The sequence below is a fragment of the Arachis hypogaea genome, chromosome 7 (assembly GCF_003086295.3).
Source record: "Arachis hypogaea cultivar Tifrunner chromosome 7, arahy.Tifrunner.gnm2.J5K5, whole genome shotgun sequence".
NCBI lineage: Eukaryota > Viridiplantae > Streptophyta > Magnoliopsida > Fabales > Fabaceae > Arachis > Arachis hypogaea.
Genome location: NC_092042.1, coordinates 75,352,349 through 75,370,927, shown reverse-complemented (window position 1 = coordinate 75,370,927; position 18,579 = coordinate 75,352,349). Strand labels below are relative to the sequence as shown.

At 36.8% G+C, this 18,579-nt stretch overlaps 1 long non-coding RNA gene across 1 annotated transcript; it reads left to right on the top strand.

Moving 5' to 3' along the window:
• The first annotated feature begins 2,846 nt into the window (after nt 1–2,846).
• LOC112703482 (uncharacterized) lies at nt 2,847–6,692 on the top strand. The gene is made up of 4 exons (XR_003154618.3): nt 2,847–3,621; nt 3,693–3,785; nt 3,897–4,022; nt 6,462–6,692. It is a non-coding gene; the product is annotated as an uncharacterized lncRNA (long non-coding RNA).
• Nucleotides 6,693–18,579: the final 11,887 nt, after the last annotated feature.

Here is an 18,579-nt window from a genome sequence, read left to right as displayed (position 1 = left end):
TTCTTCTGTTCTTTGATGACTTTAAAGTTCTCTTCACCAGCTTTAATTCAATATATGTTTCACTCAATTTCAAGTTTCGAGCACCAAGTTATAGCCTATTGAAGTTGGCCAAAAAATACTTTTTACACAAAATTTCGCATAACTTAATTTCATCATATCCTCGAATTTTTTCTCTTTCAAAATCAACATAAACTAATTCCTAAGCATCCTCTACACTCTTACATCAATTCCAAGTCACATCATAGCCAATCAAGAACTAAAACAATCAATTCTCCTCAATTAACTATTTTCGATTTACATCAAATCTATTCAAAAAACCATAATTCATTCACAATAACAACCACAATACAATTTTACCTTTTTAATACCTCAATTGAGGCTTATAACTTACCAAAAGGGTGTACTCATCTAATCACAGCCTCCGGCCGAAATTTTCATATCAATTACCATAATATGCAATCAAACCACAATTTAAATCCAAATTCAATCATACATACATACATACATACATACATACATACATACATACATACATACATACATACATACATACATACATACATACATACATACATATATATATATATATATATATATATATATATATATATATATATATATATATATATATATATATATATGGCTCATTAAGACTCAAATTCTCAAAATTATACCACATCACATCATCATTCAACCATCAACCAACATTAATTATTTACACTAAACCATCAACATCAACCACACCAATTATTCCAATTCATTACTAACCTAAGGTCATTTAGCCTAGGTTTTTACATAACGTTACATAATATTTACCCGAAACTTAAATCCGTACTTTCATTGATGGCGGTTTCCAAATCTTTTAAATCTCCTCTCCGATCACACTCAAGCTTTAATCAACGAAACCAAGTTTCACCTGTTCCACCTCCAATCAAATGGCACACCCAAATCCACACAAAATCATTTCAAGCATTCAAGCTACTCCATTCAATCTAATTACATCAAATTCTCAATTGTTCATACTAGATTTTCTCATATAATTGAAAAAATCAAAAGAAAAGAGTTCTCTTACCTTGTCCCACACAACCTTGGGTCAGAACCCCACTAGAAGTTGAGATTGAACTTTTTCTAAAATATCAAAATCACAAACTTTAATACCCATAACCCAAAAATTCAAAATTAAGGTGAAATGGAAAATGGGGTAGGGTTCTTGGGATTGCTTACTGCAAAAGTTAGATCGAATCGAAGAGGATAATGAGGTGATTAGGTGGCTACAAATAGATTGTCAATTGGAGCTCTGCTTCGAGAAAAAAAATGAATTTTTATTGTCAAGTGAATAGTAACTATGGCTTAGTTCTCTTCCTCCCTTCTCTCTTTGTGGCTTTATCCCCTTTCTTGGTGAATGAAAGTGATTTTTGGTGAAATGGGGGGAAGGGGTTATCATGCCCCCTTTTCCCTTAAGTGAGGGGCAAATTTATAATTTTTGCCCCTTAGTCCCACCTATGGCAAAAAATCTTTAAGATAAGTATTCCAATTTCTATTCTAAATATTTTTATGGTTACTTTTACAATTTTATTTTTTTCATATGCAGTATTGGATATACTTAAACCTGTACAGTTAATTATAACGCCGTTAGGCATTTTTCACAATTAATTATATTGTCGTGCTCAAATTTATTTTCTAAGTTAAAATTTCACCGGTAATTTCTCAAATTATAAAATTTAAATCTTTTAACTCTTTTTGGCTCACTTTTAATTTATTAATTAATTATTTGTATTATTATTTATCCGAGTTTTACATTCTACCTACCTTAAAAGAAATTCTGTCCTCAAAATTTTTTTACATATAAATAGGTGGGAATAATCCTTCCTCATACCTGATTCGAGCTCCCACATGTGCTCTTCCACTCCGACTCGACTCCAAGCAAATTTCACTAATGGAACTTTCTTTCCACGGAGTTTCTTGACACTAAGATCATCAACTCTGAACGGAGCAACTTGAAATGTCAGATTCTCTCTCAATTGAATCGATTATGGCTCTAGCACATGGGTCACATCAGAGGTGTACTTCCAAAGCTACAAAATATGAAATACATTGTGCAGGATCAGAAGATGTGGCGATAAGGCCATCTGGTAAGCCACTAGCCAATCCTCTTCAAGATTTGAAATGGACTAATGTAATGAGGGTTTAGCTTCTTTGTCTTTATAGCTCTACCCACTCTCGTAGTAACATTCAAGAATACATGATCGCCCTCTTCAAACTCCAAAGGCTTCCGCCTCTGATCAGCATAACCTTTCTAACAACTCTGAGCAGTAAGGATTCTATCTTGGATCTTCTTAATATGTTCCATTGTCTTTGCCACTAGTTTAGGACCCAACAAACTTGATTCTCTAGTCTCATACCAACGTTGTAAGACCCAGAATCTTTGAAAAATCTTATTATGAGCAAGTCTCAAATCCTACAGTTATTTATAGCCTTAATTTCAGAGATTATTTTATTATAGATAATTAAGGCAAATTTTGATTTATTGGATTTGAGATAAGTTATGATTATTATCCAATTTTATAATTATTGGATTATTTTCTATATTTAAAGTATAAGGTTGATAGTTATGAAATAATAAGGATTTTATATGATTTGGATTAGATAAGTAATATTTTAAATATTATTACTGCTATTTTGGAAAATGAAGAAATTAAGTATATTATTTCTAATTTTTGGATTTGGGCATTTTATTGAAAATAATTTGTGAAATTGATGAGCAAATAAGATTTTCTATACACAATTAGTGTTGGATTTAAAATTGGGTTTCAGTTACTATATTATCCCCAATTTTATGTGAAATTACGATATTGCCCCTTACCCTAATTTGGCATACCCTTCCCTCTATTCTCTCTTCATGCTGCGCAGCCTCAAACCCTCTTCTTCACTGTCTTTGCTGCACAGCCCTACCCTAACTAAGCACACACACATGGTTCTTTGAACCAGAGGGAAAAGAAGAACGGGAATCAGGGAAGGGGAAGAGGTTGCGTCGGTGTACTGGGTTGCACCACCACCATGCCGCCGTCTGACCGAAGAGGAAGAGAGAGAGGCTGAGCTGCGGCAGAGGAGAGTGAGGACGCCGCCGCTCAGCTGGTCACCGTCATCCATCCTCACTGCTGCCAGCTGCGTGTCCCCACCAAGCCGCCGAACCTGCCACGCATCGCCGCTGCCAATCTCGCACCGCCACGGTCCCGTCGAGCTTCCGCCAATACAGCACGAAACAGAGAGAGAGACCGATGGAGAAGAGGGCCGCGGAGGGGGAAAGAGCCGCCGATTGCAGTCGCCATTGGGTCCTCGTTCCTCGCCGTTGAAGGAGCTGCTCCCAGCCACGGTGGTCGCGAATGTTTGCACCGCTGTTGTCAGAGAACCCGAGGAGATGGAGGCGACACAACGGGAGAGAGGGAGTCGCTGTGGAGCAACGAGCTGCGTTCAGTCGCCGCCGACGCACCACTGACCACCGCCGTTCCGCCGCGCCGAGGATCCTTTTCCTGCTAGATCTGCCGCTGCCAGAGTTCTGAGGCCACCAGAACCACCGCCGGAGCTTCTGGCTACTTTTGCCGTCGCCAGAAAATTTTATTGGTAAGGGTTTTACGTTGGTTCTCCCTTCCGTTGAGTTTCTGGAAACCTCATTATCACTGCATATGGTTCAGGTCATCATTGCCACTTGAGGTAGCTGTCGGGTTGTCGTCGGGCCGGTTCGGAGACCGCCGCTATTTCGGTTCAACCGTTCCCTCTTCGGTTCGGTAAGCATTTCGATTTGAAAACCCTTTTGTTACTGTTCTGTTATCATACACTGAGGTTTGTGGCATTAGCTGCTATACGATTGAGTTTCGGTTGTTGTATGTTGCGATTAGAGTGTTGAGACTGTTGCGAAAGTGGCTTGGAAACAAGGTTTTAGCTGCCGGGATTTTGATTGTTGATCTCAGGTCGAGGCGGAAAGGATTATGTGACGCGTTTGGGCTATGGTTTTGCGTTTTGAGGTAGGGGCGCTTTCCAAAAACTATATTTTATATGCCGAAATTATTACATATGGGTACTGATGTGAGATAATGTATTTGGTGATTGTATAAGGCTTATGTGATGTTGATTATCCTGGATGAATGTAATTATATGTTTGAATGGATTATTATTTGGTTCTGATGAATGAACTGTTGTGTGGTTTTGTGAAACATAATGCCGTCCAAGTTGATTCTTTAGAGATTTGAAATATGAGTTTAATCCGTTGAGGATTGGTTTGAATTGAGTCAATTATTTTGATGATGTGAAAGATAGAATACTCTTGAAATTCAGCCTGGGTTGCTTTAATTAATTTTGGTTTTGATAAATGATTTATTGCTGAACCGATTCTTTAAAGCTTTGGACATGAGTTAAATCGATTGATATTGAGTTGATTTTGAAATGGTATCCTTGAGGTACGCCACTGAGGCGATTGTTGGATTTAGCTTACTTTGAATTGATTTTCTGGTTTTGTGTTGTTGAAAAGGAATGAGGAACGGTTTAGTTGGGACCCGAACCGGGTGGCAAAAGTCCAAGTTTTAGGGGAGGTGCTGCCGAAATTTCTACAAAATCCTAACCTTGTTTGAAAAGTTATTTGAGAAGGGTTGGATTTGAGAAGTTGTATTCTTTGATTTATTAAGAGAATATTGATGTTTTCAAGCTTAATTCATTTAGTGAACTTTATGCCTTGAGTTCGACTTATTTAGAAATGAACTATTTTAACCGTTTGAATCACTGAAGGAAAGAATGATGCTCTAGTATTGATTTCAATATAAAAAGGAGCTTTTAGTGATTTCAAAGGAATCTAGACTTTTGATTGAGTAATTAAGTTTGAGGCATTTTGGAAGAATTAAAAAAAAAGGGTTCCAAAAAGAAACCTGAAAGTGATTTGATTCAAATGAACCGGTTCCGTTTCAAATGAGTTGATTTTTGGACCGGGTTAGAACTTGTGATTTTGTATGGCCGGTTTTATAGTAAATTCAGTTTTATTTACTTGAAACGAGAATCTATGATTTTAAGAGTTTCAATGAATTTTAAGGAATTGATATAGGTTGACCTTCCCTAAAGACTTGGGACTCTGCCGAGAAACTTTTGTTATAAAATCCCATCGTTGGATGGATGATTTTGAATACTTTGAAATAAATCCTTAACTTGCCATGGTTTTGGAAGTTTTGGAAAGAGAATACCGAGAGTGGCTCTGTTTTAAAAAGGGAACTCACTTTGAGTAAATTTGGCTTATGAGTTTGAGATGATTTGAGAAATGAGATTTCTAAAAGCCAAGGCTAAAATGAGTCGAAACTTGATTTCAAAGTGAAATGATTTGAGAAAAAGTGATTTATGGCTTAAATGCCGATTTTACGAATTGATGATGTTGAATGTGGAAGTGCTGTTTGTTGTGAGCCGGAATGGCTGTGTATGCTATGAATATTGGCTGGTTCTGGATTGAACCGTGAGCCGGAATGGCTGTGTATGCGATGAATATTGGCTGGTTCTGGACTGAACCGTGAGCCGGATGGCTGAGATGGATGTTGATCCACGAATGAGAATGAATGCATGTATATGCTGAATTATTGATAATTGTGATTTGCACTTCCACTATCTGAGATACGAGTTTCCCTGGGTAGTAGCAGTGGCTAGCCACCACGTGCTCCAGGTTGAGACTTGATAATCTGTTGACCCTATGTCGTAAGTGTGGCCGGGCACTGTGAAAGTCCCGGATGAGCTCGCCCCCAAAATATTCGCCAGTGAGGGTGATGGATATGGATCATGTTTATGATCAAGTTTATGATGAGTATAACTCGAGTTGGGGATGCGCGACAGAGGGACAGTCCAATGGTTAGCTACCAGGACTTGTCGGGTTGGCTCTATAACCGACAGATGATATCATCAGCCACTAGGGACAGGCATGCATCATATGCATCTATGTGATATTGTTTGGCTGTGCATATTGTACTTAGTTTGCCTATGTGATTAACTGCTAATTGTTCTACTTGCAATAACTGTTTGTTTGTGTTTGCATCTTCCTACTTGTGTTTGCATTTGGAACTCTGTTGGATTGTGGTGGATTGGTTGTTATTGGATTGTTTGGGCCTAGGGCCGTGGTTGAATGAGATGGACCGATGATTGATTTCGGTTTTGTGGTTTTGGTTTGGAATAAGATATGAAAGGCTAGTTTGGTTCAGTATAGATAAACCTTTTTGAAAGGCTTTGATGTTTTGAGAATTGAACGGTTCCTCTTTCAGGAAAGATTTCCGACTTTATTTTTATTGAAAACCGTTGTTTTTGAAAAGAGGCATAAGACGGTTATTAATCACTGGTACAGTTTATCTTCATGTATCCTATTAAAGTAATTCCCAAAAACCCTCTACTGAGAACCCTTTCAAGGATGATGTTCTCACCCCCCTACATTTTTCCCCTTTCAGGATATGGGCGCTGAAGTCACGAAGAGTTTATTTAGTTGTTGAAATGCTCTGTATGCTTTAGATTATTATTTATTGTACCCTCGCCTTTATCTTGATATATTTTGTAAGAGGGATAGGGATTGTATTGGTTAATGTTTGTAATATTATTTATATATATGTATGTATATACATGGATGTACTCTTTACGAGTTTTTATAAGTTGTATGATATCTATGGATGTACGTTATTGAATGAAGTATCTTGGGAACGATATTGTGGTAAAAAGTTTTAAACAGGCTCATATTTTAGTATTAAATAGTATAAGAGTCGTTGTAATGTCCGAGCTATCAGAGTTTGCGCAGCCGGAAGCGTGAGCTTTGATAGTTAGGGTGTTACAAACGTAATGAAGATTGACACTTTTTTCCATACAAAGACTCATACAGAGCCATTCTAATGCTTGCTGATAACTATTGTTGTACAAAAGTTCCACTAAAGGCATGTAACGATCCTAACTAGCCTGTTGATCTAACACACACGCTCTCAGCATATCCTCCAAAGTTTGAATCATTCTTTCTGACTAACTATCAGTCTGTGGATGGTATGCTGTGGTCAAATACAATTGAATTCCAAATGCCTTCTGAAAGGCTCTCCAAAACCTCAAAGTAAATCGATGATCTCTATCTGACACTATGGTCGTAGGCACATGATGCATGCACATCATGATGTATTTTTCTATGCTTTTTCATATAAGAATCAATTCATAATGCTTAATTGTGGAAGTGTTTTGGCGCTTAAAATGAATATTGCTTTTTATTGCTTGAGTTAATGAATTTTGTAGGAAATAATAGAAAAAGAAGCAAAAAAAAAATACAAAACAAGCTCAAAAGAAGCAAAGAGGAAGCTTTGGGCACACTTTGAAGCTTAGGATACACTTTGGAGCCTTAAGTGGCATTATTAATGCAACAAACCAAAGCACCTTCTCAAGTGGTGCTGATGTGCAACGAGAAACAAATGAAGCATGCATACACAAAGGCGTTACTAATGCCAACAATGAATAAGAATGCATGCACAGAGGCGTTGCTAACGCCTACCTCATAAAGCATGCTGGCATTGGAAATAAATGAAGCATACAAAAAGCATTGCTTAGGCATTGTTAACGCCAACATATGAAGCGCCCTCCAAGAATTGTGCCAGCGTGCATACTGGCACTCAATGAATTATGCATCGGCGTTATTAACACCCAAAGTAAAGGAGCATCACTTCAAGTAATGCTGGGCACAAGGGATATTGTGCATACGTATGCCTCATGCATACACACAACTGAGCAAAAAGGAATTCGTGCGTATGAATATGGCATGCATACGCACAACACTAACTTCTCATCCTTAATTATATGAAGCGTTAGTAACACCAAGAAGTAAAGTGTTAAAGCAAATAACGCTAATGACATGCCCTAAATCAATTTTGCACATTTTGTGAAGCGTTAGTAATGCTGATTAATAAAGCATTATTTTCACTAATGCCCAAGTCACCCCTGGAGCACCAATTTGCTTAAGAACGAGGCGTTAGTAATGCCAGATCGAGAAGCGTTACTTTCAAATAATGCCCTGCACCTAGAGCCCTCCAATTTGTTCAATTATTTCACTCAAAAGTCCACTCCAACTCATGCAAGCAAGCCCACAATCAACAATCAATCAAGGCCATAAGAATCATCTAGAAGTAGTTAGAAAATTTTATATTTGATTTTAATTTGAATTTGTAATTTAGAATAACTTATAAATAGGATCTTAGATTCATCATTTTAGGAACACCACCATGGAGGGGAGTCTTTGGACTCTCTCCTCACTCTCATTCCCTTCCTCTCTTCCATTTCCTTTCTTACACCATTTTGTAAATCTTTAGTCATGAGTTTCTAATTCTCTTCATTGAGAAAGGGAGCTCTATTGCAATTTAATGGATTAATTTGTTTGATTCTTTCATCTTCAATTCTTTTTTCGTTGTTTCTTTAGAAAGAATCTTCGTTCTTCATCTCAAGGAATCAAATATCTTGAGAAAGAATTTGAATCTAATTTGAATTCTATGAAAACTTGAGAAAGAGATCATGGAATTGAGCTTGAAGATCTTTCTCCCAATTCTTGTGAATTTGGGTATGAAATTGATACGTGACATATAATCAACCCATACTTAGTTTCATGAAATTGTGTGGCTCTAAATCAAATACCAATCTTCATCTCTTCTCATGAGAAATTAGATCAAAGAATTGGCAATTGATCAAGTTAAGAGAGATTAAATTACCAAGAGATTGGAATTTAATTACTTATGATTTGCCAAGAGATCAATGATTGCATGATTGAAGTGGAGATGAGAATTGTTGATCTTGAGAATGCAACATCTCTTTATCCCAATATTTTTTTCTTTTTTAATTCTTGTTATTTACTTTCCTGTAAATTGCATTCCTGCAATTTAAGTTTCTAGTAATTTACTTTCGTGTTCTTTATTTTCTAGTCATTTTATTGCTTTCATTTATTTCAAGTCATTTAAGTTCTTGTCTAAATTTTACTCATCATTCAAACATGACCGTCTAACTAGAATAATCAATTAACTATTGTTTGCTTAATCTGTTAATCCTCGTGGTATCAACACTCACTCACCGTGAGTTTATTACTAGGTAGGATTCGGTACACTTGCCGATAGTTCTATGGAATGTAATTCATAAATTCCATATCAAATTTTTTGGTACCATTGCCGGAGGTTAATGGTGATTAACAAACTACCGGTGGATTAATTACCTAGATTAAATACTTTTTCTTTTTGTTTTATTCATTTAGTTGCTTTTTATTTTCTTTTGTTAGTTAACTATTTGTGATATTACCTCACTAGGAATTTTCTTAATTGTGATAAGAAAAATTCTAATTTTTTTATCTTGGTGATTGTGTTTGTTATAGAGTATTTTCAAGGAAGAATAGAGTTTACTTCATCATTTGGTCAAGAAAATTGCATAGGATACTTACCATCACCATAAAATAATTCATGCTACTATCCTGATTGTGCTTGGAAATATCAAGAATAAGGAGTGATGGAGTTTGAGCAAGTAAACCAAAGAGGGCAGTTTCCAGAGTCACAATATGATGCATACTCCCATGAATGGAGCAATTACCCAAATAGTGGCGGGGAAAAACATTATTAAAGCAAGTTCAATGATCCATACCCCACTCATCAAGAGCCATTATCTCTTGATTGTTCCATGAATGCACTAGAGCAATCTTTTGCTGCATTTATGAGAGCTTGTTCAACCTCACCTCTTACTCTTAAAAATCAAAATCCTTCACCATTTGAATATGCCTCAGCAAAAAATTCATTCCACCACCCACAAAATTCATTTAACCACCTACAAAATTCATTTCACTATCCACAAGCCTCTTTTCAAAATCCACAAAATTCATTTTACAACCCAAAAAACTCATTCCATACCCCTCAAAACAACTTCACCACAGCACCCACATATCCACAAAACCATTCCCAACTTCCATCTCTCGAGTTAGTATTAGAACAATTTATTTAGTAGTCTAGAGCATTTAAAGAAGAACAAAAAATCTCAAGAAGGAACTTCGAAGAGCAAATGAGACAAATGGCACAACTCCTTGCTGAAGAACCAACCAATGTCTTCCCTAGGCCAAGGGAAGAATACAATGTCATAAGCTTGAAGAGTGAAGTAGTGCTTAGCAAGGAGATTGAAGATCAACTTGAGGGTACAAAGGAGAATGTAGAAAAGCAAGACAAAGAGGCCCTTGTACCATGTGAAATCCCAATGAAAAAAGAGGTTATGGAGGCATACAAGCCTAGAATTTCATATCCACATAAGCTACTAGAGGTGACAAAAGAACATGCAAACTCATTTCCAAAAGAAGTAATGCAAAATCCTGCAAAAGAAAGGGAAGAAATCAACCAAGGGAGTCCACACTCCAATGAAGCAGAGAGTTGCATGAAGGATAATTTAATTGAACCATTAATCTATGAAGTTCTTGATGAAGGGTACACTCTAACCAATATACAACACTTAAACCTTGAAAAAGAAGAGGTGAAGGCATCAAGGAAAGCACTCAAAGAGGGATTGTAACCATTAAACAAAAGGCAATATCCATAAAAAAGAGAAGGTCAAAAAAAAAAAAAAGAAATCCAGCCTCTACCCCAACAAGCAAAGTGAATCAAGCTAATAACAAAAAAAAGCTTGTTGGGAGAAGATCAAATCAGAGGGCATCAATTTTCTCTTCTTCTCCCTTGAAGTCATTTTTTTAACCAATTGGAAGAAGAGAAAGAAATTCAAGAACCAAAAGTCAAGTTAATGACATTAAAAGAGCACTTGTTGGGAGGCAACCCAACCGTTGGTAACAAATTTCTTGCTTTACTTAGTTTTACTTTCAAATAAATTGGCATGTGATTACATAGGATAAGTCTGGTGTTGCCATGCAACAATTTGATTCTCAATCTTTACTGGGTACTTATATCATTTTAAAATGAAAGTGTCACACCAAGTTTGGCATTGCCACTTACCTTTCATGTAATATACCATGCACAAAATACTTGTCAATGCAATCACATTGTCTCTGTTTCTTTTTGCCTTTATTGTTGTTTTTAATTTTGTTTACTTAAACACTGCATTACGTACATCACTTTTTGAAAACATTCATGATTAATTCACAATTTCATCACCACTATTCTCACTTGTTGCTTGAGGACAAGCAATCATTCTAAGTTTGGTATTGGAGGAAGAGAATACGAGGAAAATAACAACAAAATAATGATGAACTACAAGGTTGTTAAGTTCTTTTTTTCTCTTATTTATTTCCTGTACATTCAATTGTATGCATGATTGTCTTCCATTTTTTTATATGCATGTGTGTTCTAGCATGAGCATATGAGTATTGGAAGGCTAGCATGACTATTCTAGCTTAACACATTTGAATTTCTTTAATTAATATTTTTATCTAGAATATTTTATGAAATCTTTGAAATTTTGAAAACTTTGAAGATGCAAACTAAGTAATGATCAAGAAAGAAAAAGGGAAAGAATGAGAAAGCTAAAGGCTCTGAGTACCACTGACAATTCATTAGTCAAGTACTTGTGGTGTTTATGTATCAAGAAAAAGGCTTGAAAATAAAACACTTAGAGTCAAGGCTAGACTCAAGTGCAAAGCACTCCCTCAAAACTCAAGGCTTTGCGCATCAATGATTAGAGAGTAAAGAAAAGAAACAAATGAAAAGCTTAAAGAATCCTCTAATTACATGCTTATGGTGCTTTTGTATCAAGTGGTAATACTTGAAAATAAAGCATTTAGAGTCAAAGCTAAAAACAAATGGTACAAAGCATCCAAGAATCTAAGATAAGAAAGAAAAGAAAAAGACAAAAAGCTTGCTTCAAGGAAGGAACATTAGAGAAGATTTCATAAAGTGATCAAGATAGAAACATCAATTATTTAGAATTCTTGTGTGATTGTTGAATGCATAGTAAACTAGTCAACCATGAACATTAAAAATTGATATTCTTCTTACCTTCGGTTGTCAATTTTCATTGCATGATTCTTTATTTTCTTGAGGACAAGCAAAGTTTAAGTTTGGTGTTACCATGCAGTCTCACAATCTCTTTGATATACAACCTCGTTAGTTCCTCTAAAGAATAGTTCATATGAATTGGCAAGAAATGAGCGGACTTTATTAATTGATCCACAATTACCCACACTGCATCATATCATGCTCTAGTCCTCGGCAAGCCTGACACAAAATCCATAGCAATACCTTCCTACTTTACTATGGAATCACAAGGGGTTGCAAAATTTTGGATGGCTTTTGGTGCTCTATCATTACCTTTTGATACGTAAGACACTTGGATACGTTTACCGCCACATCATTCTTTATTCTTGGCTACTAGAACATTACTTTCAAGTCATGGTACATCTTGGTAGATCCAAGGTGAATTGAGATCCGCTCTTGTGAGCCTCTGTCACACTTCGTGTCGCAGATCTCCTACATTTTGTACACAAATTGTCCCCTTGTATCTCCAAATTTCATCTCTGTCTTGGGTAATCTCTCCATGTTTGCCTTGCCAAATTGTTTGCAGCATCTTCTGCAGCTCATGGTCATCGTGCTGAGCTTTCTAAATCTTAGCCTTGAAATTGCTAGAGATGTATAACTAGTTCAAAAACACATCCCCAGTCATCTCTCTAACGCCCAACTTTAGATATACAAACTTACTCAACAGCTCTTCTTCCTTAATCATCATCTAAGCAACACTTAAAGATTTTTTGCACAAGGTATCTGCCACTACATTTGCTTTTCCTAGGAAATAATTTAGTTCAAACTCATAGTCCTTCAACAACTCTATCCATCTCTTGTGATAAAAGAGATACTTCAAACTCTTGTGATTTGAAAAGACTTGGAATTTCACCTCGTAAAAATAATGCCTCCACATTTTTAGTGCAAACACAACCGCAGCAAGTTCCAGGTCATGAGTGGGATAATTTACTTCATGCGGTGATAAACCCCAATTTTGTGGTTTATCTTGTGCTTATTTTAGGGGATTTTATCACCTTTTCCCACATTTATTCAATGAAATAGCATGATTTTGTAATTCTCCCTTAATTGATGCTTAAATGTAAAAACATGCTTTTTAGGCCCTTAAATTGGTGATTTTAATTCACTTTAATTCTATTCGATGCCTTGATATGTTAGTTAAGTGGTTTCAGGTTTAGAAGACAAAGATTGGATTGAAGGAATGAAGAAAAAGCATACAAAGTGGGAGAACTCATGAAGAAATGAAGGAACCATAAAGCTGTCAAGCCTGACCTAAATGATATAAAATTTACCATAGTTTCTTGACGTTTAGGGACACGCACGCGCACTGTACACGTGCGCGCTGATTGGTGCACGTGATTTACTAAAAGCAACTCGTGGCCAGCAATTTCTAGAGCATTTTGGGTCCAATCCAACTTATTTCTAATGCTATTTCATGCAAAATTCAAGTTGGGGCAAAGGGGGAGCAATTGTTTGTGGTTTTTGGCATCATGTAGGTTAGTTTCTAGAGAGAGAAGCTCCCTCTTCTCTCTAGAATTAGGGTAGATTAGGTTAATTTTATCTTATATCTAGTTCTAATTTCATGTTCTCATCTTGTTTTTTCTACAATTTCATGTTTCTATTCTTGATTCCTCTTAGTTTTCATGTTAATTCCCCCTTTTTGCTACCTTTTGTGATGATGAACTCTTGTTGGATTTGGACCTTTTCTTTAATGCAATTTAATGTTTGATGTTCTTTTATTGTTGATTTGAGTTAAGATTTTACCTTCCTTACAATTGGTAGTTGTTAGATTTTACTAATTCTTGCCATTTATTATGCTTTCCTTTTATGCCTTTCAAGTGTTTGACAAAATGCTTGGTTGGATGTTAGAGTAGATTTTGAGCATTCTTGGCTTGGAAAGAGTAATTAGGCAATCTTGAGTCATGAAAATCCAACTAATGTTGGTGATCTAGAATTGTTAGTTAATATGATTTCCATTGACTCTAATCTTTTGCTAATTCTATTAGTGAGTTGATTAGTATATTTGGAATGAGGTTAACTAGTCTTGTTTGACTTTCTCTCATGGAAGATAATGTGATACCTTCTTCCAATGTTGGAGATGACGAAATAAGATAAATTCTTGTTTATTATTGTGATATGATTGATTCATCTCATTTGACTTTCTCCCTATGTGTTGGAGTTGACTAAATAAGATGAATTAATCATTGCATGACTAGGATAGAAAGCCTATTATCTCAACCTTGCCATGAATGTCTCCCTTTATTACTTGCTTTCTTTAATTGCTTGTTTGATTTACTCTTCTTACCATTCACTTTTCTTGCCCTTTTATAAACAAAACCCCTTGTTTCCTTCATAGCCAATAATTGACCACTTCATTGCAATCCTTGTGAGACGACCCGGAGTCCAAATACTCCGGTTAATTCTTATTTGGGATTTGTACATGTGACAAAACCATAAACTTAATTTGATTCGAAGATTTACTATCGATTTGGACTATACTAACAACGGAATTATTTTGTGGAATTCCGATCCGGTACCAATTCTCGCAATCAAATTAATGGCGCCGTTGCCGGGGATCGCAATGGTGCTATGTTATTGGCTATTGTATATATTGTGAATAGCTTAATTTTTGGTTTGTCTGTTAGTTTTTGCTAGTTGTAGGATTTTGTTCTCTTTGTTTCTTGTTAGATTTTGTTTTTATTTTCTCTTTCACTATGAATTCTCATGACTTTGGCTATGAGTGTGGTTCTAACTATGTTGTAGGAGATGGAAATTACAATGACAACATGCATCAAGGATTTGGAGATCAAAAGTGGGAGGAGCCACAAGCTTATGGACAACCTTCTTGGCAACAACCTCCTCCGGCTTCTTATGGGTACAATTCAAATCTTGATGCATACCAATCTAATGTATGTGATGACCCTCATTGTGGTTGTCAACCGCAATCGTCATATGCATATGAACCCCCTCCTCAATATAGCCTTCCACCATACTCACAAACCTTATACCACCAACCACCTCCATATGATCCTAACCCATACCCACCATACCAACTACCATATGAACCATTTCTAGAGCCACCACATTTCCAATACCAATACTCCCATGGACCACAAAGTCTACTCACACCACCTCAAAAATTTCACCAATATGAACCACCTTCTAATTACAACAACTTTTTCTCAAACAATGAACTCTCTCTTCCACCATCACCTCCCGATGAAGCCCTCATCCTAGAATTGAGAGATATTGAATCTCATATCTTAAGGCGACATGAGGAGGATGAAAAGAAGTTTGAGGAGTTAAGAGCAAAAATGGTTATCATGGTAGAAGCCATTGGCAACATAGTCTCATCCCGCCTAAGCCTATGTGATCAAGGCACTCCCATTATTGAATGTGGAGAAGCAACCAAGGAGCTTAGTGAGGGAGTGAACTTGAAGCTCCAAGGTGAAGAAGAAAAGTTAAAGCAAGAAATGCAACAAGAGGAGAAGGTAGAGATTATCGAGCAAGAGGAAGTAGTGGTTGGAGCCTTAGGATATGTTGAGTACATAGAGGAATCACAAATTGAAGGACCTTCTTCCATGGAGTTTGAAGTTGATGTTGAGGAGGAGAGTGCACAACCTCCAAGGCACAATGTGATTGGAGAATTGGAAGAAGTGTTCCAAGCAACAAGCCCTCCTATTTATGATGATTCCGAATCAACATGTGATCCTTTTGAGCTTGATGAGTCCTTCCCCAATATGCTTGGAATTGATGATGAGGTAGACTTCACTAAACCTCCTATCTATGATGAGAGCAATGGGGAAGAGATATAAGAATTTGTTGAAGAAGAATGTGAACTTAAGGAAGCTTGGCAAGAGGAGGAACTTAAAAAACCTTGCCAAGTGGTGGAAGCCTCTAGAAGAGGATGGACGGGAGTAGAGCGCGCCTTGTCAAGATCATTGGGAATTCCTCCACCTAGGTTGTCATCCAATCCTTCATTTGAGTGGATAAAACTTCTAACTCTTAGCTCTATTATCCCACTTGAATTTAGTTTGCTTGAGATGGATGGCCAACTTAGGGCGCTTTGCAGAATTAAGCGTAAAAGGAGGATGTTTAGTGGTTGGCGTTGTAAGTATAGGCTCATTATAGTTGAAACTTCAAGGAGCAAGGGTTGGACTAGTGCTCAATTTGATGGGTCTAGGAGGTTAGTTTGGTGCTTCCATGAGAATTCATCCCTCTTGCCACCCGGAGAAAATCACCATGATCAAGTCAAAGACGGGTGTGAAAACAAAGTGTGGGATCCCGGATCACACAAGGAGAATCAACTTTGGGAGCCCATGGTTTGTGAAGAACTCCATCAAAGCTTGGAGATAGTAACTTTGAATGATGAAGCACAATGGCAGTCCAAGCATTGGTGAATGTTCAAGGATGGATTCAAGCACAAGCCACCTTGATAAGAGCTCCCATAAGTCCAACTTAAGGACAATAAACAAAGGTGCTAGGTGGGAGACACCCCACCATGGTAATATCTTTCCTTTTTTCTTTTTGTAAATATTGCTAATAATTAGTTTAATTTTATGTTTTGTTTGGTTAGATATGTTTATTTGGGAGTTTAGTATGTTAAATAAGGTTTTATGATGTTTTGGTAGTTGTTCGGAGGTTTGGAATGCTTGGTTTGGTGCAAAAACATACAAAAATTTTGAAAAACAGAGCACCAACCCACGCGTATGCGTCACCCACGCGTACGCGTGCCCCAAGCATTTTTGACCATCCACGCGCACGCGTACATGACGCGTACGCGTGGATCCAGAAGTTCTACCCCTCCATACATTCACCCGAGAGATGTGCCTGAAGTGTGCCAACTTTATGCCCAATGCACGCGTACGCACACTTCATGCGTACGCGTCGTTTGTGAAATAACCCATCGACGCGCACGCGTACCTTGCGCGTATGCGTCGCTGCCATTTCATCAATCCACGCTTACGCGCACATGACGCGCACGCGTGGATTGCCCCTGTTTCACCCACCTTCTTTTCTTCTCTTCTTTCCATTTCTTCCCTTCTTCTCTCTTCTCTTCTTTTCTTTCCACCCTTCAAACATCATCCAACACTACCAAACACCATCCATAACCACTTCTTTTAGTTAGTTATTTAATTGTTTAATTAGTACATTTTCATTTTGTTTTCTATTTTTTTATAAGTGTTGGATTATTAATATTGTTTACTGTTTCTTGTTGCTGATTATTGATGAGATGTTATTTTAACATCATTATTTTTAATTTTTATTGTTGGATTTAATTGTTAAGGTTATATTTTGTCACTTGGTTTTGAGTTTTCATGTTTAACATTTGTGAACACCAAGTGAATGTTACATTGCCTTTAAGCTTCTTAACTCTTTTGAATTGCATGTTTTGGCTACCATGCATTCATCATCCATTGTTAGGCAATTGTATACTATCATTGCAATTTTTTTAGGTGATGCTTGTTTATGGTTTACTCTTATCCACATCACTTATTTCATGCATTGAGATTGTAGAATTGTGAAATTGGATCGAAAGCTTACCTAGTAACATATTTTTGAGCTTTCTTAGATTTGTGGACCATGATTGCTATGTGATGGATTTCCACTTCTATCTTCTTTTTCCTAAGTTCCATAGCACCCATGTATTTCACCTCTTTGTCACTTAGGTGTTGCAACAACTTGAATATGTGTCATTGATTGTTGTGTAAGTTTTATATACCATTTTGTTTCACTAAGTCTACTTACACGTCATCAATGTCCATGCATTATCCAATCTCACAATTGCTTGATTAATTGCTTGAATGCTTCCATGCTTCTTCACTACTTGTTTGATTGACTTAACTTACAAGTCTCTTGAAGTACTTCAAGCACACTAGAATGAGTGAATTGCATACTTCTCTTGTATAATTGTGACATGGCTTTTAAATACTAAGGTGTGAGTTCTAAACCGCATGCAAGTTAGGACCCACACGCCTATTTTTCATCAATGTCACATTAACTCACTCACTCAATTCTAGTGAATTACCTCATTCCAACAATCCACGCTTCCTTGCTTGTGCATTTACTTGTCTTATTATCTCCTATTTTCTATTTTCAGGATAAGTCATCATAAGCAACAATGGAAGCAGGAAAAACACATGCAGCAACCGGTTGACCCACCAGCTGGAGGTGGCAACTAGGAAGGTCGCCATACCCCCTTGCTCATCTTTGAGTGCACCGAGAACGGTGCAAATTTTTAAGTGTGGGGAGGTCGTCCGACCACTCGGCGTTTTTGGGTAACAAGTTTCTAATCCCAACACTTTTGTATTTCACTTTTAGGTCTCTTAGAATTTTTGGTTGCATTGCATATGTGTATATTAAGCTTAGTCAAAATAATAAAATTTTTCAAGAATTTTATCTATAAGGCACCCCAATTGATTGAAAAAAAAAATTTAGAACTTGCTTGAGTTATATATATTGTGGATCATGTTTTTGAGCTAAAAACACAAGCATGTGAGATTTGAGCCTAATTGTGTGGTTACATCATATAACCACTTATTTTCATTCTTGTGTGCATTATTCTCTTTCT